This window comes from Lissotriton vulgaris, chromosome 3_1 (genome assembly GCF_964263255.1).
Source record: "Lissotriton vulgaris chromosome 3_1, aLisVul1.2, whole genome shotgun sequence".
Taxonomy (NCBI): Eukaryota; Metazoa; Chordata; class Amphibia; order Caudata; family Salamandridae; genus Lissotriton; species Lissotriton vulgaris.
Genome location: NC_141689.1, coordinates 167445188 through 167468265, shown reverse-complemented (window position 1 = coordinate 167468265; position 23078 = coordinate 167445188).

The following is a 23078-nucleotide window of genomic DNA, read 5'->3' as shown; positions in this document are numbered from 1 at the left end:
GTAGGGGTAACAATTACTATTCCAACTCCAGAGATTGCAACAGTAGGGAAAGCGTTGGATAGCGTAGGGGTAAAAATTACTATTCCCACTCTAGAGAGTGCAACAGTAGGGAAAGCGTTGGATAGCGTACGGGCAAACATTACTATTCCCACTCCAGAGAGTGCAACAGTAGGGAAAGTGTTGGAGAAGCGTAGGGGTTAAAATAACATACTTATAATGAAAAGCTTTTTTTAGAAATTATTAAATAAATATAAACCATACACAATACCTATACATAATTATTAAAGACATGATTATCAAATTATATGTAGCCCAAATTAAATATTAAAAAATACCAATTTATATTACTTAATGACCAATTAATAATTAATTATCAATTATATTATTAACAAAACAATTCATTTAAATACATTATTACTTAATTACATTTAAATTACTTCCGACCATATTCCCCTATTAACCCATCAACCGGCAACAGAACACATTTATCTATTTATGAATTAATGAAAATTATTTACCAATTAATTAAAATTAATTAGCAATTATTTCAAATTAATTTATAATTCCAACTAATTATTAAATAATTAAACATAAAATAAAATACTTCCCACCCTATTCCCCTATAAACCCACAACCCGCTACAAAACATATTTATCAATTAAACAATTAATTAAATTTTATTTCAATTAATTAAAATTAATTAGCAATTAATGATAATTAATTTATAACTCCTACTAATTAATAATTAATTAAACATAATTAAATTACTTCCCACCCTATTCCCCTATAAACCCACAACCCGCTACAGAACATATTTATCAATTAATTAAAATTAATTTCCAAATATTTAAAATTAATTAGCAATTAATTTAAATTAATTTATAACTCCTACTAATAATAATTAATTAAACATAATTAAATTACTTCCCACCCTATTCCCCTATAAACCCACAACCTGCTACAAAACATATTTATCAATTAATCAATTAACTAAAATTAATTTCCAATTAATTAAAATTAATTATCAATTAATTAAAAATATTTTATAACTCCTACTAATTAATAATTAATTAAACATAATTAAATTACTTTCCACCCTATTCCCCTATAAACCCACTACCCGCTCCAGTACTAAAACATATAAATAAATGTATTAATATATAAAATTAATACACATATAATATTATTTATTTTAAATACTTAAGTAACGCATATAACATATATATAATAAAAAACAAAAAAATCATACAAATATCGATATTAGTGTCATCGAAATTAGTGACATCGATATATATGCTATCGATATTACTAACTTCGATATTACTTACATCGATATAAATAATTTCAATATTACTTACCTTAGGGTCGATATTCTGTCCAACGATATTCTTGACATCGATATTCTATACCTTCGAAATTTCTAACACAATATTTTGGTAGGTTGATATTTACAACTTGATATTTTGACTGGGTACCATCATATAGATCTACCCAGTACATTCAATGTATTAATTCATATAGAGAAAAGCAAAACAGCAACAGCAGCAGTAGTTACCAATTTAAGAACAAGTTTTAATTCATTGGCTACATCACTATCTCTGTACAAAAGGGTGTATAGGTTGCCCAAGGCGAGCGTGCATAAGATAAAGAATGTGAAGTATTTAGTGAGGATAGATCTATATGACATATCCCACAATTGAAGGAACTTTATGATTTGGTTTTTTTGATTTGATCATATCTTGTGAAAATATTGGTTGAAGACCATTGTATTTGAATATTGTTGAACACCCAGGTCTTTCGATCTTTTGGGTCACCCCATTTTTTGATAATGGATTTTTCCAGTTCAGCATCAGCCTGGACATCTGTCTGATATCATAAATGTTCACAGTGAAGTCCGAATCCCACCATTGCCTTTGGTCGCCTTGGACTGGGCAACTGTTCAATGCCAAGAGGGTAGTTAGTTGTTTGGCCAGCCCTTTCAGTGAACTATCTGCTTGTTACTAATCTTTCAAAAGCAAAATGGGCTGCTGTGGATGCATGGGAACAAGTAGTCATTCACTGGAGTCCTGTGTGTGGCTGCTGTGGATGCTCAGGTGCAAGTAGCCATTCATTGGAGGCCTTTGTGTCTGCTGTGATGCACAGGTACCAGTAGAATTCAGTTGACATATAGGTACAGGCTGTCATTCAGGGGAAGCCTGTGTGGCTGCTGTGGATGCATAGGTACAGGTAGTCATTCACTGGATCCTGTGTGTGGCTGTTGTTGATGGATAAGTATACGTAGCCACTCAGAGGGAGCATGTGTTGCTGCTGTGGATGCACAGGTACAGGAAGACATTCAGGGGGAGCCTGCATGGCTGCTGTGGATGCACTGGTACAGGAATATATTCAGGGGAGCCTGCGTGGCTGCTGTGGATGCACAGGTACCGGAAGACATTCATGGGGAGCCTGCGTGGCTGCCGTGGGTGCACAGTTACAGCAAGACATTCAGGGGGAGCCTCTGTGGCTGCCGTGGATGCACAGGTACAGGAAGACATTCAGGGGGAGCCTGCACGGCTGCTGTGGATGCACAGGTACAGAAAGACATTCAGGGCGAGTCTGCATGGCTGCTGTGGATGCACAGGTACAAGAAGACATTCAGGGGTGCACAGGTACAGAAAGACATTCAGGGGGAGTCTGAATGGCTGCTGTGGATGCACAGGTGCAGGAAGACATTCAGGGGGAGCCTGCGTGGCTACTGTGGATGAACAGGTACAGGAAGACAGTCTGGGGTGCACAGGTACAGGAAGACATTCAAGCGGAGCCTGCAGGGCTGCTGTGGATGCACAGGTACAGATTGACATTCAAGGGGAGTCTGCGTGGCTGCTGTGGATGTACAGGAACAGGAAGACATTCAAAGAGAGCCTGTGTGGCTGCTGTGGATGCACAGGTACAGGAAGACATTCAAGGGAGAGCCTGCATGGCTGCTGTGGATGCAGAGGTACAGGAAGAAATCCAGGGGGAGTCTGCATGGCTGCTGTGGATGCACAGGTACAGGAAGACATTCAGGGGTGCACAGGTACAGAAAGACATTCAGGGGGAGCCTGTGTGGCTGCTGTGGATGCACAGGTACAGAAAGACATTCAGGAGAGTCTGCATGGCGGCTGTGGATGCACAGGTACAGGAAGACATTCAGGGGGAGCCTGCTTGGCTGCTGTGGATGCACAGGTACAGAAAGACATTCAGGGGGAGTCTGCGTGACTGCTGTGGATGCACAGGTACAGGAAGACATTCAGGGGGAGCCTGCATGGCTACTATGGATGAACAGTACATGAAGACATACAGGGGAAGCCTGTGTGGCTGCTGTGGATGCACAGGTACAGGAAGACATTCATGGGGAACCTTTGTGGCTGCTGTGGATGCACAGGTACGGGAAGACATTCAAGGGGAGCCTGCGTGGCTGCTGTGGATGAACAGGTACAGAAAGACATTCAGGGGGAGCCTGCGTGGCTGCTGTGGATTCACAGGTACAGGAAGACATTCAGGGGGAGCCTGTGTGGCTGCTGTGGATGCACAGGTACAGAAAGACATTCAGGGGGAGCTTGTGTGGCTGCTGTGGATGCACAGGTACAGAAAGACATTCAGGGGGAGCTTGTGTGGCTGCTGTGGATGCACAGGTACAGAAATACATTCAGGGGGAGCTTGTGTGGCTGTTGTGGATGAACAGGTACAGGCAGACATTTAGGGGGAGCTTGTGTGGCTGCTGTTGATGCACATGTACAGGAAGGCATTCAGGGGGCACCTGCGTGGCTGCTGTGGATGAACAGGTACAGGAAGACATTTAGAGGGAGGCTTCATGGCTGCTGTGGATGCACAGGTACAGGAAGACATTCAGGGGGAGTCTGCATGGCTGCGGTGGATGCACAGGTACCAGTAGCTATTCAGGAGCAGCACGGACTACCAGATTGGGCAGCTCTGTGGGTATTGGCCTGGGAATGTGGCTCATGGTCTCCAGTTAGATAGGAGGAGTAGAAGGTGGGTGAAGCCTGCAGGGGGAGTAATAGGGATCAGGAGCACCTGCACAGGTACAGGAAGACATTCAAGGGGAGCCTGCGTGGCTGCTGTGGATGCAAAGGTACAGAAAGACATTCAGGGAGAGCCTGTGTGACTGCTGTGGATGCACAAGTACAGGAAGACATTTAGGGGGAGTCTGCATGGCTGCTGTGGATGCACAGGTACAGGAAGACATTCAGGGGTGCACAGGTACAGAAAGACATTCAGGGGGAGCCTGTGTGGCGGCTGTGGATGCACAGGTACAGGAAGACATTCAGGGGGAGCCTGCTTGGCTGCTGTGGATGAACAGGTACAGGAAGACATTCAGGGGTGCACAGGTCCACGAAGACATTCAGGGGAAGCCTGCTTGGCTGCTGTGGATGCACAGGTACAGGAAGACATTCAGGGGGATCCTGCGTGGCTACTGTGGATGAACAGGTACAGGAAGACATTCAGGGAGGGCCTGCGTGGCTGCTGTGGATGCACAGGTACAGAAAGACATTCAGGGGGAGCCTGCGTGGCTGCTGTGGATAAACAGTTCAGGAAGACATTCAGGGGGACTCTGCATGGCTGCTGTGGATGCACAGGTACGGGAAGACATTCAGGGGTATCCTGCGTGGCTACTGTGGATGAACAGGTACAGGAAGACATTCAGGGGGGCCTGAGTGGCTGCTGTGGATGCACAGGTACAGAAAGACATTCAGGGGGAGCCCGCATGGCTGCTGTGGATGCACAGGTACAGAAAGACATTCAGGGGGAGCCTGCGTGGCTGCTGTGGACTCACAGGTACAGGAAGACATTCAGAGGAAGGTTGCATGGCTGCTGTCGCTGCACAGGTACAGGAAGACATTCGGGTTGCACAGGTACAGGAAGACATTCAGGGGGAGGTTGCATGGCTGCTGTGGATGCACAGGTACAGAAAGACATTCAGGGGGAGCCTGTGTGGCTGCTGTGGATGCACAGGTACAGGAAGACATTCAGGGGAATCCTGCGTGGCTTCTGTGGATGCACAGGTACAAGAAGACAATCAGGGGTGCACAGGTACAGGAAGACATTCAGGGGGAGCCTGCATGGCTGCTGTGGATGCACAGGTACAGAAAGACATTCAGGGGGAGTCTGCGTGGCTGCTGTGGATGCACAGGTACTAGAAGACATTCAGGGGTGCACAGGTACAGAACGACATTCAGGGGGAGCCTGGGCGGCTGCTGTAGATGCACATGTACAGGAAGGCATTCAGGGGGCGCCTGCGTGGCTGCTGTGGATGAACAGGTATGGGAAGACATTCAGGGGGAGCCTGTGTGGCTGCTGTGGATGCACAGGTACAGGAAGACATTCAGGGGGAGCCTGCATGGCTGCTGTGGATGCACAGGTACAGGAAGACAGTCAGGGGGAGGTTGCATGGCTGCTGTGGATGCACAGGTACAGGAAGACATTCAGGGGAAGCCTGCGTGGCTTCTGTGGATGCACAGGTACAGGAAGACATTCAGGGGTGCACAGGTACAGGAAGACATTCAGGGGGAGCCTGCATGGCTGCTGTGGATGCACAGGTACAGAAAGACATTCAGGGGGAGCCTGCGTGGCTGCTGTGGATTCACAGGTACAGGAAGACATTCAGGGGGAGCCTGCATGGCTGCTGTGGATGCACAGGTAGAGAAAGACATTCAGGGGGAGTCTGCGTGGCTGCAGTGGATGCACAGGTACTGGACGACATTCAGGGGTGCACAGGTACAGGAAGACATTCAGGGGGAGCCTGGGTGGCTGCTGTGGATGCAAAGGTACAGGAAGGCATTCAGGGGGAGGTTGCATGGCTGCTGTGGATGAACAGGTATGGGAAGACATTCAGGGAGAGCCTGGGTGGCTGCTGTGGATGCAAAGGTACAGGAAGGCATTCAGGGGGCGCCTGCGTGGCTGCTGTGGATGAACAGGTATGGGAAGACATTCAGGGGGAGCCTGTGTGGCTGCTGTGGGTGAACAGGTACAGGAAGACATTCAGGGAGAGCCTGCACGGCTGCTGTGGATTCACAGGTACAGGTAGTTATTCACTGACGCCCTGCGAGGTGTGGGGCCGCGGCCACCGTGACTGACGCTGGTATCTGGGGATCACGGTTCGCTCCCCGGCTCCGGCGGCAGGTTAGCCCAGGACCATGTGACTCTGGGTAATAGCTTGCTTAATCTTCCCGACGGCCCTCAGTGCCTAGAGACCCTTAGGGGTGTGTGTTCGCGCTTTACAAATGTGGATTATTATTATTAATATTGCATGGGCCATAAGAGTGTCCTTAACATATCTTAGCTATGGATTTTTTTTACCATGATCAAGTGAGAGACAATCCTCAATCACTAATCGATTAAAACCCACCTCCTGGCTTGTCCAAATCTTCAGCCAACATAACAAAGGTTTAACTGCAGCCTGGTCTATTATATACTTCATTACTAATTCTTTGTGTGCTACGTGCGTGCCAAGTGCGTGTTTTTCTACAAAGAAATGCGTGTCTCTGCAGAAAGAACACATACAGATGTTTGTCTCATTAACTGTTATAATTTACAAGAAAGTGTTAAAAAGGGTCCACTCACTGGAGCCTCACCTACAAACCTGCAACATATGGCATCACTACAACAGAACACCCTCAACCTCTGTTTGGTGACCTTGCCTTGTCTATGATGAGGGAGAAAGTCTTGTGCATATTCTACCCAAAATATGTTTGATTGGAGTCACACGTAAATTACAATTGTTGCATGGATGCACACACATTTCCTACGGGTGTGGGCCACCACTCTGTGGAGCTTTCATTTAAATTATCCCAGTTAAAGAGAAATGCATCGGCGAAGAGTATTAAATCAGTCTAAGGGCCATATTTAGATATTGCTGGACAGGTTACTCTGTGAAAATGGTGACGGGTATCCCGCCCGCCCAAATATAAATCCCATAGGATAGAATGGGATTTATATTTCGGCAGACAGGATATCCTTTACTGTTTTGACAAAGTAGCCCGTCCACCAAGATCTAAATCAGGTCCTTAGTCTTAAGAGGACCCCTGAACTTAACAAGGGGTCGCAAGGTGTAGACATAAAGGACTCAATATGAAGGTGTATTGAAGAATGAGTGGATTTACAAGTGTCTCAATGGATTATTTAGTAAGTGTGTGACTGACTGTATAACTGAGTAATTGAACGTGTTTTGGTGAATGCATGGATTAGTGACTAAACTGTGTGAAAGTCTGTATTATTCTCTCAGTTGGTGTATAAGCGGCTGCATGGGCTGGTGAGTAGCTACATGAGTGTCTATATGGGTTATTGATTTGTTGTCTTAGTATCTGTATGGGGGCCTGAGTGTGTGTGTGGGTGGGTGGGGGGTGTTTGACTCAGTGTATAGATGTCTGAGTGGGTTATTCACTGGTTGTATGGATTCAAAAGTGCATCTGGGAAGGGCTGTATGGGTGAGTTAGTGTGTGTATGTTAGTGAGTGAATGAATGTGTCAGTGGTATACGTGTGAGTATCTACATATGTTGTAAGGCAGAAGAGTGTTGGAGTATATAAATGACTATACGTGAGAGTAAGTTATTTGAAGAATGGGTGTATAAATGAGCGTCTGCTTGTATCAGTGATTGTATAAGACAGTAAATATGTGTTAGAATCTGCATAAATAAGTGATGTGGTGTGTGTATAAATAACTGAGTTGGTGTGTATAACAGTATACATGAGTAAATGGGTATGTGATTCATTCTTTGCATGCATGACTGACTAGGTGTGTGGGTAACTCTATGGATGAGTGGTGGAGTGTGACTGTATGTATAGGTGTATGAGTACATATTATAGTACTGTATTGATGAGTAACTGTATGTATAAGTGACTGAACGTGTGTATAGACCTAGGAAATAGTCGGTGGTATGTGGTATGTGGCATTGTTGTATGTATGGTTTCAAAAATAGTAGCCTGTATTTTAGAGTTGGAGTATCAAAGTCTATATCAGAGCATCAGTAGATGCATCAGATTATCACGTGGACAATGTCATCAGTAATGTCATTTGAGAGTTCATCAGCGATGTCATCAGTGATGCCACTGACCATGCCATCAGAGATGGAATATGTGACGTCATCAGCAGTGCATTGCGGGTGCACGAGTTATAGTTACCTCAAATAACTGTAACAGGCAAATTTCTCTGGTTTTCTATGAGTCAAATGTCCAACTAACTATAACAACCCTGAAACCTATTTTTTTGAGTGAATTTTAAAGGTTTTTTAAAATCTAATTCCTAACTATAACGTCTGTAAAACCTATGGTTTTTTCAGTGAATTTCGAAGGTTTTTTAAATGTTAATTTCATATTTTAATATTTATAAAACCTATATTTTTTCTAATTATTTTATAACATTTTGGAACTCTATTATCCTTTTTTTTCTACTTTAAAAATGATGTAATGTTTTATATCTTTAAAAAAAAAAAGCATATCAATGTTTTTTGGCGGGGAGAAAACTAGAGTCCCGTACCGGTAGTCTACCAAGCTCAATCAGCACCCGAATTCTATCCGTCATATTGCTAAACTCGTAAATGATGCGCATTTCGTTTCCGACAGGTTTGTGGCACCGCGTCCCGCCTAACAACATATACGTATGAGGTCGTGCCAGCTGCTACTTTCAAAAGCGATGGGGACGCAGTACCAAACCGCGCATTATATCATGTACATATAGGGTCGCGCCCGCTGAGGGTTGTGTATGCGACGAGTGCATGCTGCCCGGCCCTTTGTTACATCATAGACGTATAGTGTCGCACCAGGTACACCATTCCCTCTTTTTTTATGTCTCAAAACTATATCTAAATAACTTAAACGTGTATATGAGAGCAAGCGATATTCTAAAATATTTTAAACATTTATATATTTCTAACTGTAATAAACTTATATTATAGCAAATATATTTTCTCAAAATCGCGTCGGGTGCGGTCTCCTTGCGGGTGCGTGATTGCCATGTGATCTTACTAAAAAGCATTTGATTACTTCATAACATTTCCCATTGCAGCAGTTGGAAAACGTCACCCATTTACTCATTCTCTCTACAGCATTTGATGAGACACACCTCTTCTGCTTATAGAGCTTTTTTGGAAACGTTTTGCTATGTACACATATCTTACACTGCACACAACGTGCAACCATCATCGTCATCAATATTCATGCTCTGTAAAGTAGCATTCCACCTGTGATAGCCATGCACCTAGAAGTTACATAACCAAACTTTTCCCCACTGCCAGAGGTAACATTGTTGCTTACGCTGTCCACAGCACAATGTAGTGTGGTACAGCCCAGGGGAAGTATCATGCATAGATAATGAACACAATGACACAGATAGATGGAAGTGGGTACGGGCATGTGCGCTCAACACCTTTTTTATTACCAGGGTCACATATCCAGTGTCATCTGTGCTAGATGCGTGTGGGGTGAATGTAAACCAGCCATCAGGGAATGGTTGCAGCTAGCATCAACTACAACAGTAACCATTGGATCACACACAGAGATTCAATAATAAAGGGGTCAATAGTTTGTGCTGCAGTAAGGTACGGACAGTAGATGTGAAATCATACAGAACAAATTATATTGTAAAAGAACCACAACTTGTGGTATACGGAGACACAGGCAATAAGTCTGAAATAATACACAAAAAGATTGTATCATAAAGGGTCCATCAGTTCTAGTGCACTCAGATAGCCACATTAAAAGGATTCAGCATGTGCCCAGCCAGCGATGATGCGTGCTGCGGGCGGACCTTAACAGGAGCAATGTCTGTTGCCATCAACACTGCATCATCTGCAATAGTGACTCGATCTGAATTATGAACACTGCTGTCTGCAGTGTAGGCCAGAGTGAGCAGTCAGCAAGGGCCCACAGCCATGTTGCGTTGACTTGAGCTGCCCAGTTTGCAATACACGAAGCAACAAAAAGCGTGTGCGGAGCCTGCCATGATGCGTATACGTGGTGGGGACAGAGCGCAGTGGAGCAATGTCTTTTGCATACAGGACAGCGTCATCTACAATAGCGACTCAATCTGAATTGTGAACACTGCTTTCTGCAGTGTACATTGAACACAGTAGTCACACAGACATCCATGAATACTTTTTCTCACTTCCTCTTCACAAAATACAACAACATAAATTACAGAAAACTCCACAAAAATTAAATCAAACTAATTCGATTTACGATCTCTGCTGTCCACAGTGTAGATTGTTATTCCGTGTTCTTTTCCACTACCTAGAATAATTAGGTCATTGTACTAAACCTATAACTCATCTAAAAAAAGTACTTCAAGCAAGTATACTTAAAGGATATTGTGCATATTTCAATAGACGCTGTAGTTACTTGACTACTAGATTCTCTAATTAAACAATCACTACTCGATCTGAATTGTGAGCCCTGCTGACTGCAGTGTAGGCCAGGGGCAGTGGTTATTAATGCTTCACAGCCACGTTCCGTTGGATTCGAAAGCACAGAGTTGGTTGCACCTCATCGGGAGGGGGGTACACAGAAATGATCAAACACTTTAACTTCTGACATCCTCAATCATAGAATAAAGACCCTCTTTCACTGTTCGGACCTGATGCACCGCGGTGTACTGCACCGACTGGTGTCAACCAAGCACAGTAATAATGTGCAGCAGTTAGCTACTGAAGCACAGGGTATGATGCACATCAAAGGAGGGAGTTGTGTAAAACCAAGCGGTGGATAATATTGGACATCGCCCATTGTGGCATCAAGACCGCTTTCCACTGTTGGGACCTAGAGTAGGTTGCACCTGGTCGAAGGCAGTGCGTTCATCTCCACTCTCAGATGCAGTTCTAACATCATTCATTGTGGGATCAAGACACAATTCCACTGTTGGGGCCTACAGTTGGTTGCACCTGGTCAGAGTGGTTACACAGAAATGATCACAGACTTTAACTTCTTACTGCTCAATCATAGAATCAAGACCCCGTTTCACTGTTCTGACCTGCTGTACCGGGGTGTAGTCCAGCAACTACAGTCAATCAAGCCCAGTAATCATGTGCAGCAGTTAGCTACTGAAGCACAGAGACTGATGCACCATAAAGGAGGGAGTTCTATGAAAACCAAGCAGCAGGTAATATCGGACATCGTCCATTGTGGGATAAAGACACCGTTTCACTTTTGGTACCCAGAGTTGGTTGCACCTGGTCGAAGGGAGTACCTTCATCTCCATTCTCAGATGCAGTTCTAACATCGTCTATTGTGGGATCAAGATACCTTTCCACTATTGATACCTGTTGGACTACTGTATTAGTAGTAAACAGAGCACTCCACGCTGCTGGGCTTCAGACTGGGCGTTGTGTGCCTGTGTCGCGGTAGCCAGCGTTGATCTCAGGAACCTTCCAACCTCACCGACCTTGGCCCAGGAGCTTCCGCCGGCACGTGGTGGGCCCTCTTTCACATAATGCGGTAGCGAAAGTTGAAATGTGGGGCATATATGGGTCGCAGCGGTCATGACACTTTCTGAGTACCAGCAAGCTGAGAGCATCATTCACACAGCCACCTTCACTCACGGGGTCAGCTTCATGGCAGTGTAAGCTGCTCAGACCTGGCAGACAAGTTTTCCATTCCTGAAAAAGCCACACCCACAGAAATGTGCCTTTTATTCATACCCCTATGGTAGCCTGGCGTACGCCGAGCCAGCCCACTGCGCTAAAGATTTGAAGGGGGAGGGGGCATGTACGCGCTATGTTTTCATAATCTTCCCTACTGACTGTACTTTCATGGTTTCTTCCACTGTCTACTTCACTCAATAGACCATCAGTGTATGTTCACAGGTACATGTCTGTGCTCTGCATACTCAAGTCTGTCCAGCACATCCCCTCAACACTTTGCATTGTATACTTTTATTATCGAGAATCACTTGCCATAATTGCACATACTTTGCTCCCATCTCTCCCCGTACTCTGCATTGTGTGGCAGAGGTGCCATGCCATGTTTGGTTTGTGTACATGGCTAGCCACGGTTGCCACAGTACGTAGTGTTGTTGTGTCTGCTAGGTGTACATGTTGTTTGTCATGTTGTATGTGATTATACAAGGTAGCACATTTATTACTGAGCAGTGGTTTGTCCCATTTACATATCATTTTCTTAAAGAGGATACAGAACTTTTTCTCACTGGTGAAAAGTGCGACCACAATGGCAGTCATTCATTACTATCCAAGAATGTCCAACTGCACTATGCTTCTAAGCTTACAGCCCAAAATCTTGTGTGCTTTCTTAAAAGCACGCTAACTCCCACAGTCAGACCAACATTCACACAGCTTTCTAACGGCAGTTATCGGCTTCTCAATAACATGCACTCCTACGGAATGTGAGCTGGCATACCATATATCCTTACTGTTTCAAACTGAGTGAATTCCTGTGGCAATGTCTATTCCCACCCATACAAAATAACTCCCAAACTTCAACTTAGCCTTCAATACCTACATTCAAAACAGATTTCATTAAACTAACCAACCTGAAAGCGCTTTTGTTCAGAACAGAAGTGTCCCTCACTTCTACAAAATAAATGTATCGACTGCAGATAGCACGAACTTCAAGTAAAATACAGTCACTTTTAAATATGCACCTCCCATTACACTTTGTGTGAATTGTTAGACAATTTTCAACACATCTCACACTCAACGTGTGCAACACTTTTTTAACACGGTCTCCTCCGACCTTCTCACAGTCTTTCAAACTGTTTTTGGTATAATACAAGACTTCATTTATTCGCTCACCTACGGAATATCAGGAACAGTGCCCATAATTCTGTCTCTCTTTGTGGCCATCCGTCTACTATTTTTGCTTATAAAAAATGGCTGCGCTCCCTGTGGTAACAACTATGTTCGACAGAACTTTTCGGCTGCCTGCCTCTATTGTCGGAGCCAGATACAACATGACATTCATTTACACATATGCAATCTGCGTGCAACCATCTTTTTATTGCACAACTTGCCCATTCGACTGGCGAATGGATCTATGCCCTGCCAACATCCCAACAATCATTTCCGATATCCAGCAGGTATTGGAGTATCTTGAAAACCTTGAACTTGATTGTTCAGGCAGTGGAGAAATGGTGGATGCAACGCAAAAAGGTATTGTGGTGGAATGGTATTCCTGCACAGCTGCGAAAGATCTTCTGCACCGTGCGACCTTTGACAACATCGCAGATTGCCTGCCAATTCAAATTACCGCTCCAACATTCGAGGAACATTACTGTCCTTTCGAGGATATGAATTGGAGTGTTTCGCTTTTCTCACACGATGGCAACAATGATCTCTTGGAACATTACGCATCTCAAGCAACTGAAGAACTTCCGGACTGCAATCTCCAAGACTTGTAAGAAATTCACGTTATTCTTGGATTGATTTTTTCCAACTTTTTTTACTTTTTCCTTAACATTTTTTTAATACACTTCAATTGAACTATTTTCATTCAATAAGTTTCTAAGTATGCTCAGGCATTTGAACTCTGTTTTCATTATTGCCCCTTACGTCTCCAGTCTAACCAGGGATGGGTGATGTATGGCCTATGCAAATACACTATTTACTTGCTAAATTAGCCTAAACCCGACATCCATTTTGAAACCATGTCTATTCTTTGTGCACACGTCTCTCTGCCTGCCTGTTATCCACGAAGCCCTTTCACACAAATTAGCTCATCCTCAGCCTCTGCTCACGAGCTGGCGATCAAGATCAAAAAACACGACATTGTTTAGGAACTGGTTGGCACAGTGTGGTAATTGTATCCTACCTTTATTTTCATTATAGAATTTAGTCATTCGTGTCTAATAGCTATTCTTTATGTCACATGGAACTGTAACATGTAATGTGTAATTCACTGATGCAGGAGCTTCGGTTTGAATACAACAGAAGCGGTTGGAGTTTGTCTCAGCTCAGTGCTTAGCTCTTTGCACAAGAATTTTTTTTGAAAGAGGTGAAGACAATAATGTATGGTTTGACGAGAAGGGTACCGAATGTGCTTCTCAGAAGCGTAATTTTGTGTTCCTCCTCAAAGTTCCGATGTGGGTAGAACTATTACCAATTCTGACACGCACCAGATTGAATCTACTGTACAAGAGATTGCTGACTGTTCTACTGTTGATAATTTTGTGTTACAAAAAAGGAGTACCAGGGTACCTAAGAAGTTTGACGATTACATTTTTCTACTTTTTTTTGTTTACTTTCTTAAAGGATACATGTGGTAATCGTATCCTACCTTTATTTTCATTATAGAATTTTCGAGTCATTCAAGTCTAATAGGTATTGTTTATGTCACATGGAACTGTAACATGTAATGTGGAATTCACTGATGTAGGAGCTTACGTTTGAATACAGTAGCAGCGGTTGGAGTTTGCCTCAGCTGGATGCCTTAGCTCATACACCAGTGGGTCCATTTATGGCACTTAAATAAAGACACTTTTTATATAACTTGCAGTCTCCAGCGCTTTATCACACACAGCCACTTTCTTAGACACACCTGATTTCACCATTTGTCTTCTGTGGCATTGCAACATTCCGCTTTATATTCGTCATGATTATTTCTTTATTCCTGCTTGCTCCTGTATAGTATAAACGCATACTAACACTACTTACACAGGTATACTACAGTGGTCAGTATCCTACACAGTGCCCACAGCACATCACTTTGCAGTAATCAGCTCACTGCTTAGGCTCACGGTTTTATCCACAAATCTTCAGACCAGTACCAGTGAGTAGTTTGTTTCCCACTCCCGCTATAGTCTAAACGCATACTAACACCACCTGCACAGCTATCCTACAGTGGCCAGTATGCTACAGCGCCCAGAGCACATCAGTTTACAGCACTCAGCTCATGGTTTAGGCGAACGCTTACATCCCCGAGAGTACCAGCACGCTACCTCAGCATCATCTCACTCTGGGCAAAACAGCACTTTCACACCGGTAGGGGTAAATACTTCAGCACATCAGTTTACAGCACTCAGCTCAAAGCTTAGGCGCATGCTTTCATCCCCGAGTGTACCGGCACCTCACCTCAGCACCATTTCACTCTGGGCAAAACAGCACTTTCACACCTGTAGGGACAAATACTTTGCTTCACATTCTCTGTATAGCACACCCTAGACACTTCACAGATGTTACAGTGCTCCTACCCTCCTCTTTCCTACTTTTTTCACCCTTTTTTCCCCTCACTCACTTCAACGGAATCACAAAATGGCTGCCAACACTTCCTAGCTGCAACCGCTCGCAGCCAATAAGCAGCAAGCTTGTGCTCGTAACGCCTCAGCCAATCAGATTGCAGAATTCCCAAATATTGATATCTGTAAATTTTGATATTTCTCCAACACTATTGAACCGATTTCCACCAAATAAACAAAAGCATGCTTTCTAAACTAAGACCCTTCTCCCTGCCAAATTTGGGGTAATTCCGTTTGACCTGTAGCCTTGTCTAAAGTTTCTTATGGAAATTAACATGGAGAAAACATGTTTTAGGATCCCCCTTTATTCTCAGCCCCCCCTTGCTGAATCACCCCCAGACTTTCAACATAGGAGCTGACATCAACAAAGAATTAGTTTCGAAAATGTCATGAAGTCTCATCAAAGGACGCCAAAGTTATAAGCTAAACAAAAAATTTTCTCGAAGATATGACGCATTTCGGATTGCACTAGTCCTTGCTCACATACATATATATATACACTCACGCACTCTCTTTCGTCCCATCAGGTTAAAAAGAAGCACTCACAGGGGTCTTTGATTTCTTTCGAATATTTAATTAATCTTGCTAGCAGTTCACATGACGCATTTCGGCTACTGCCTTTCTCCGATGTTACCATGTTTCGCGCTAAGGACGACATTTAAAATCATCAAAAGTCACATGATGCACAAAGACCAAAAATTAAAGAAGGACCATTAGACTTTTTCACGGGCGCCATCTTGGAACATGTCTAATGTAGTTCAATGCACCAAAAGTTCTAATACTTAGTAAAATCCTATGCATTATGACAATACCCTCGCTCATATCGAGCAAAACGAATATGGATATTTCATTATATGAATGGCATTTTGCTAACATCAGCATTATTATCGGGCGGTGTATCGGCCTTCGCAATCAGTTGTTTATGTTCCAACTTACAGTTTCCTTGTGAATAAAAATCTCGCCGTGTATCGGCCTATCTTATCTTGATACTCTATGCATGAGTGACTAAAAACCATTAGAATCTTCAATATTACATAGCATGTTACAGATCTTACACAAAACTTATTAATTCATTCATTATCCTTTCTTTCCATATAAATTAATTTCCCAGATGTATTGATAGCTCCTCTCCTATACTCATCCTCTTCGGGGTCTTTGTTTCCAGATAAACAATATATCTAGATTCAAGCCTGCGTAGCTTCCTGATCCTATCCCCACCCCTTATACTAGGTGGAATTGTATATAATTATTATAAACAACAAAAGAGTGACACAACAGAGTGTGGAAGTTGACTAAAAACTCCCTTTTCCGCCTGGTGTCCCATCATGCACCCTATCCACCTTAACACCGACTAGGCAAGCCGATTATCCTACTTCAAGCACAAATCCTGTTATACCCCCTCTTGCCTATTTTCCTCTTCGTTGTGCTGGCACATGCAAAGAAATAATGGCCAAGCATCGTGTATCTTACGGGTTTCCGTCCCGTTCTATATTCTCCCTTAAAACAGAACGGAGTCAGTTAAGATGGTTGCCTCGCCAAACCCCCCCTCTCTAACTCTGTCACAGAACGAGCAGCTCTCGCTCGTCAATGATCTCTCAGCTTGCGAGGACAGCCATGGGTTGGGTCAACAATCAAGGGAAAACCCGATCAAGCACACGAGACAGCCACGAAGAAGAATAGTTTACCACAGCCCATTCTCCTTCCTCCCAGCTGCACACACATACCATTGTGAGACATCACCGCCCTTGTGTAAGAAGTAAAGAACGCACAATGCCTCGTACTCTTTACCTTTCCGACAGAAATGACCCTGTAACAATGCCTCGATTCTCTGTCCCCAGACACTAGTAACTCTGTAACTTGTCACCACAATCACCCTGGTGCAATATGTTTGTCTATGTGTAAATGTAATTCAAGTTATTCTTTAAACGAGAACAAGCATGCTATGTCTTCCGTATGATTACATCATGAATGATTGAATCAAGTCTGGGGGAACTCCTTCTTTTGATTGTACTCATAAGTGCTGTTATGTTCCAAGTAAAGCAGACTACTCCTGAACCCGCTTGGTGAAGGAGCTCTCCCTTAACTCGAGTTCTGGAATAAAACCCTTTCTCTGGTCCTCATTTTATGCATTACCATTTCTTGGGTAATTATAGAAATTCCAACAGCGTAAATAATTAGTTTTTTTATTTACCACATTAATTGGCGCCTGAACAGGTACGCTCCCTCTTCCCTACGCGCCGGTGATGTAAGTCGGGTCCTTGTCCCTTCCATACTTTCGACGGACTTCAAGTGCACAACAGCGGGGTGTTCCTGCTAACTCCCTCGAGACGAGGAGGAGACAGGCTGCGACTGATCATCCACACGAGGCGGTGAAGAAGATTTCGGAGCGTCCCAACCCAGAGCCTGACCAGTGAGAGCGCCGAGTCCGAGGTCTTTGGAGCCCCGATATTCCTGCGCAAGCGTCAAGAGTCCGATGACCAGGTCTTCAAGTTTTGCTTCTTGGTGAGTTCCACTGGGAAAGTATAAAGACGGGTTCCATTTTTGGAAAACGGTAAAGACGTGTCTCATTCGTGAGACCGGTACGGTTGCACTATATTCTAGTGTATAAAGTGTATTGTTTTGTTTTTGTATATTCCAAGTCTTTCTTTTTTTAAACCGTAATTTGTTGAGTTTAAGAATGCCTCTGTTTTCCAAATTACGTACGATCGGCACCAAAAAGAATCTATTAGAGAAACCAGTTAAAGTCCCGCCTGGAGATACGCCTGGACATTTCTTGTATACCAAACATGGATCGGGTGCCATATTGTTCTTAGACCTTTGGGTGGACTATACCGAAAAATTAGAAATGGTGCATAGATGGCCCACCGCAGGTACCTGGGACATAGAATGTATTATGAGGGTGGAGGAAGAGTTATGGAAACGAAAGGCAAGGCCCTCACAGACAGAAGCCATTGAGTTATGGCGTAAGGAAGCACATAGGAGGGCCCAGAAAGAACTAGGGAAAGTCGAGAAAAGTAAGAGAATGTCGGAACAGGCTAAAGAAAAGCAATTACAAGAAGAAGGTGAGAAGGTTTTAGCTGAACAAGCAGAGAGAGAGAGAAGCGCCCTTGTTACTGGCATTTATCCTGTTTTGTCGGAAGAAATTATAGAAGAACATCCCAAATCCCCAGTGAAAGTAATTCCCACTGCTCCCGACAATTTTCTCCCTGCCTATCTGTCCGAACCACCCCCGCTTATGTTAACATGCCTAGAACACGCCCGTCTACACGTGCTCCTGAACTAGTAGCCGGCGGTTCCACCTCTGATTTAGGAGTGTCCGGGAACGGGGCTGAGGATAAAGACGATGTCCCGCCTCTTGAGTGTCCTTACGACCCCGAACCCGGTAGTGGCCCAATGGCCACGATATCAGAGAGATTAAGACAAGCCCTGGGTCAACTCCAGAAGGTCCCTGATATAACGAAGCATTTGGATAGAGTTTATGAGTTCATACGAACAGGTGAAGGTCCGGATACTCTGGTCCAGGTCATGAAAAACAGAAAAGTTCCCATCAGAGGACTGCTCCTACGGTTCATCATAAATTGTCTGATACGGGAACTAGACCCAGGTAATGGAAGCGTGGACTCTGAGCTAATAGACCTTAGTGAGCAGATACACAGTGGAGCACACGATCTGGGACATCAGATCGACAAAATAACTAAAAAACTGGTTAAGAAAATTGTCACTATTCACTCTGAGAAAGTCACACAGGAGGACGACTCAGAGGAAGATGAGGGTCCGACACTAGATAGAATGAATTTCCTGGGTGTAGCGCGACATTGTCCTGGCCCCAAGTGGCGAACCCTGCGAGTGTCGCGGAAAATTAAAAGGTTAGATCCTTCTTTGGAAGATCTTTTTCAGTCCACAGAAAGAGCCCTAGACAAATGGATGGACAATGAGCCTCCCCTTACCCAACAAGAAAAAGAATTGGCCCGGTCTGCCACCCATTGGATATCACAGCACCGGATATACGGCCCAGATATAGTAGCGCAAATGTTTCTGGCTCTTCCCCGAGCAGAACAACGGCTAGCAGGTATTTATATGATCCAACACCTAGCTACCTTATACGAGAAGTGGAGAAGTGTGGCTCAGGGGTTAGAGGCGGCAGTCCTGGAGCTTGAGTTTCGGCCCTGGACCAGGGTTCAATTCCCCGCCTCGGCGGGTCATGGGCTCAATAATCCCACGGACTCGATAATTCTCGCTCCGGTGCCTTCTCGACTCACGGGTTCATACTCTGCGACTCTGGGCAATAGTTTGCTTAATCTCCACATCGGCCCTTCGCGGCGGGATGCCTGGCTTTCACCTTGTGGATACCCTTTCAGGGTTATCTCACAGGGGAATACCAGGACGGGTTCCCTAAGCAAGCGCGGAGATGCCCCAGGGTAAGTCCTGCGCTACATAAGTTTCATACATTTACATTTACACATTTACTTCCACCGATCAGACAAGCTATACAAATTGTTACAGGAAGTAATGACAGATAGATGGAGGTCTCGGGGACCGGAATTGATCAATACCATTCTGGACCTGCGCCTCCGTTACCTCCAACTTACCTTAGCTTCATCAGACCATGAACCTTATAGTATAGGCCAATACCCCTTACAAGAAGTCCACCCCAAACCCCAGCCAGATGGTACACTGCAACAAATACATGTGTATACTCCCCTTACCAAGCTAGAAATATTGGAAATGAAAAAGATGGTGCCCTCTCACGAAAAAGATCCTGGAGGATTTCATAGTGAGTTGAAGGATATCTTCCAAATGGGTAGTTTTACATATCCAGATATAATCATACTACTCAAAGTAATTCTACCCACAGGTATATTTGACAAATTAAAGGAAAAGGACTGGGAGGTGGGTGGTAAAAAGATTACGTGGACTGCCCTAGAAATAGAAGAGACAGACAGAAAGTCAGGTGAAGGTCTGGGTGAATGCGTAAAAGAATTGCCTAGTCTCCTCATACAGGTCTTACCTCTGTTATTGACAACGAAAAAGGAAGATTGGGATGCCATTTCTGCCTGTAAACAAAAACCAGACGAGGATACGGGTGATTATTACACCAGATTGGAGAAATGTTTCTCTATAAATAGTGGACTCGCACATAGTAGCGAGGCATATCCTCATCTTTTTGTGTCCAAATTGGTGGACAACGCCTTACCCCCCCATCAGAAATAGAGTGTTAAAGATTGAGAGTACCTGGCAAGCAAATAGTCCTTCACAAATGTTACAAATGTTACAGTACCACCACAACAGAATAAGGGAAGAACAGGAACAAGAAAAGAAAAGAGTAAAAGACACAAAAATGAAGGTACTGGTTGCACAGACGGCACCAGTAAACACGGGCCCCAAAGGTAATGCGGGGGCCAATAAAGGTACGTGCAACTACTGCAAGCAACAAGTCCATTTTGTGAGGGAATGTCCAGTCCTGAAACATAACATAGCGACAGGAAAGACAAAAGAACGCCCTCACACTCCCCGACCAGGTAACACTCAGCAGCCTCAGACCATTACCCCTCCAAAGGTTCAGACGCCTGCTGCTGCTGCCACACAGATGTACCAGTACGCACAGTCAGATTACCCCGGTTTGAACCATATGCATGAGACAGCCTTGAGAGAGAAAGTGACTTGCCCCTTATCCCAGTTCCAGTGGATCAGAAAGGTCCATATGTACAAGCTCATTTACTGGGACAAGACAGAAAATTCCTCATAGACACGGGGGCGAGTAGGACTACCATAAGTCATAAGGAAGTCCCAGAGGTTCCTCTCTCTGGCTCACATAATATATCTCTGGGCTTTTCAGGAAAACCGATCATAAACAAAGTATCTGAATAGGTCTTTTTAGGAGTAGGTCCTCTGACACGTACTACTGATCTAGTCCTTACGGAAACGTGCCCAGAGAATTTACTAGGAATTAAGACACTCAAAGAACTAGGAGCAGTAATATGCTGTTCACCGGAAGGAATAAAATTGTTTCTACGAGATTTCAAAGGACATTTCACAGTCAAAGAATTCGACCCCAGACTAAATGATATCCCACAACACTTGTGGGCAAAAAGCTCGACTGATGTCGGATACATGGACATCACCCACATCAAGTCACGCTCAAGGAGGGTGTAGTCCTACCCCGTATACGACAATATAAGATTCCACCCGAGGCTGAACAAGCCTTACTCAAGATAATCCAAGAAATCATAGAACATGGAGTGGTAATAGAGACAGATTCCAATGTTTGTAATTCTCCAGTTCTTCCAGTCCTCAAAAGGACTGACCCTCAGGCACCCCCGGTCTACCGACTGGTGGTTGATCTTCGAGAACTGAACAAATGTGTGATCCCACAATATCCAGTGGTCCCAGATATTTCCTCACTTTTGACTGCCATAGACCCCGAAGCTGCATTTTTCACAGTCATCGACTTGAACAATGCGTTTTTCAGCATTCCTATACATCCCGACAGTCAATAGCTATTCGGATTCAATTTAAAGGGATGAAGTTTCAGATTCACTAGAGCTCCCCAAGGCTATACAGAGAGCCCAAGCATCTACAGCCAAGCACTAAAAAGACAACTTGACAGTATCAATATGCCTACCAACACAGCATTGATACAGTATGTAGATGACATTCTCGTCACAGCAAGGACAGAACCAGGCTGTGAAAAAGCATCTCTCACAGTTCTACATTTCCTGACAGACAAAGATCACAAGGTGTCTCCCTCAAAATTGCAGTTCTGCGCACAGCAAGTGGCTTACTTAGGACATTTGCTGTCCAAGGAGGGTAGGCAACTGACACAAGAACGAATCCAATTGATCTCGACAATTTCGCAGCCAAAGTCACAAAAAGAAGTGTGTGCATTCATTGGTCTCACCTCATATTGCAGACAATGGATCCCTCAGTATGCCCACATAGTCAAGCCACTCATACAGTTAACTACAGTGGAAGCGGCCACTCACGCAACTCTCCCTTGGACATCAGAACACTCCCAAGCATTTGAAGCTCTAAAACTAGCTCTGTGTCAAGCACCAGTTTTGGCCACCCCGAATTACAGCAAGCATTTTACCCTGTTCGTGACGGAACAGCACTATCTGTCCTCACACAAGACCAAGCAGGAAGAAATAGACCCTGTGCTTACTTTTCTAGCACATTGGACCCTGTAGCACAAGCTTTGCCTGCATGACTGAAATCCGTTGCGGCTACAGCCCTGGCCATAAGACAAAGCGATTCAATAGTGTTAGGACATCCCCTGATAGTACAAGTGCCACATGCTGTGGAAGTCCTTCTAAACAGAACACAGACTCAACACCTGACTGTAGCAAGACTGAAAGGATATGGTCTAACGCTCTTTCAGCCACACATAGAGATCAGACGATGCAACATATTGAACCCCGCTACCCTTTTGCCCTCAAGCTCAGATGACACGACGCAACATGACTGTGTGGCTATGATCGATGTAGTGACAAAACCAAGACAAGACCTAACAGATGTTGCACTCACAGATCCTGATGTAACACTTTATGTGGATGGATCGTGCATGAGGACAAGCGCTGGACAGTTAGTGGCAGCCTATGCAGTAACAACGGACTGTAAAATTATAGAGACCCAAAGAATAGACATCCTGTCAGCCCAAGCAGCAGAGCTCATCGCCCTGACACAGGCCTGCATATGGGCAAAACAATTAAAGGTTAACATCTACACCGATTCCCAGTATGCATTCAGTGTAGTTCACAATTTTGGAGTGTTGTGGCAAGAGAGAGGTTTCCTTACCTCACATGGGACCAGAATACAACATGGCCCCCTGATTCAAGCCCTACTAGATGCCATACACCTACCCAC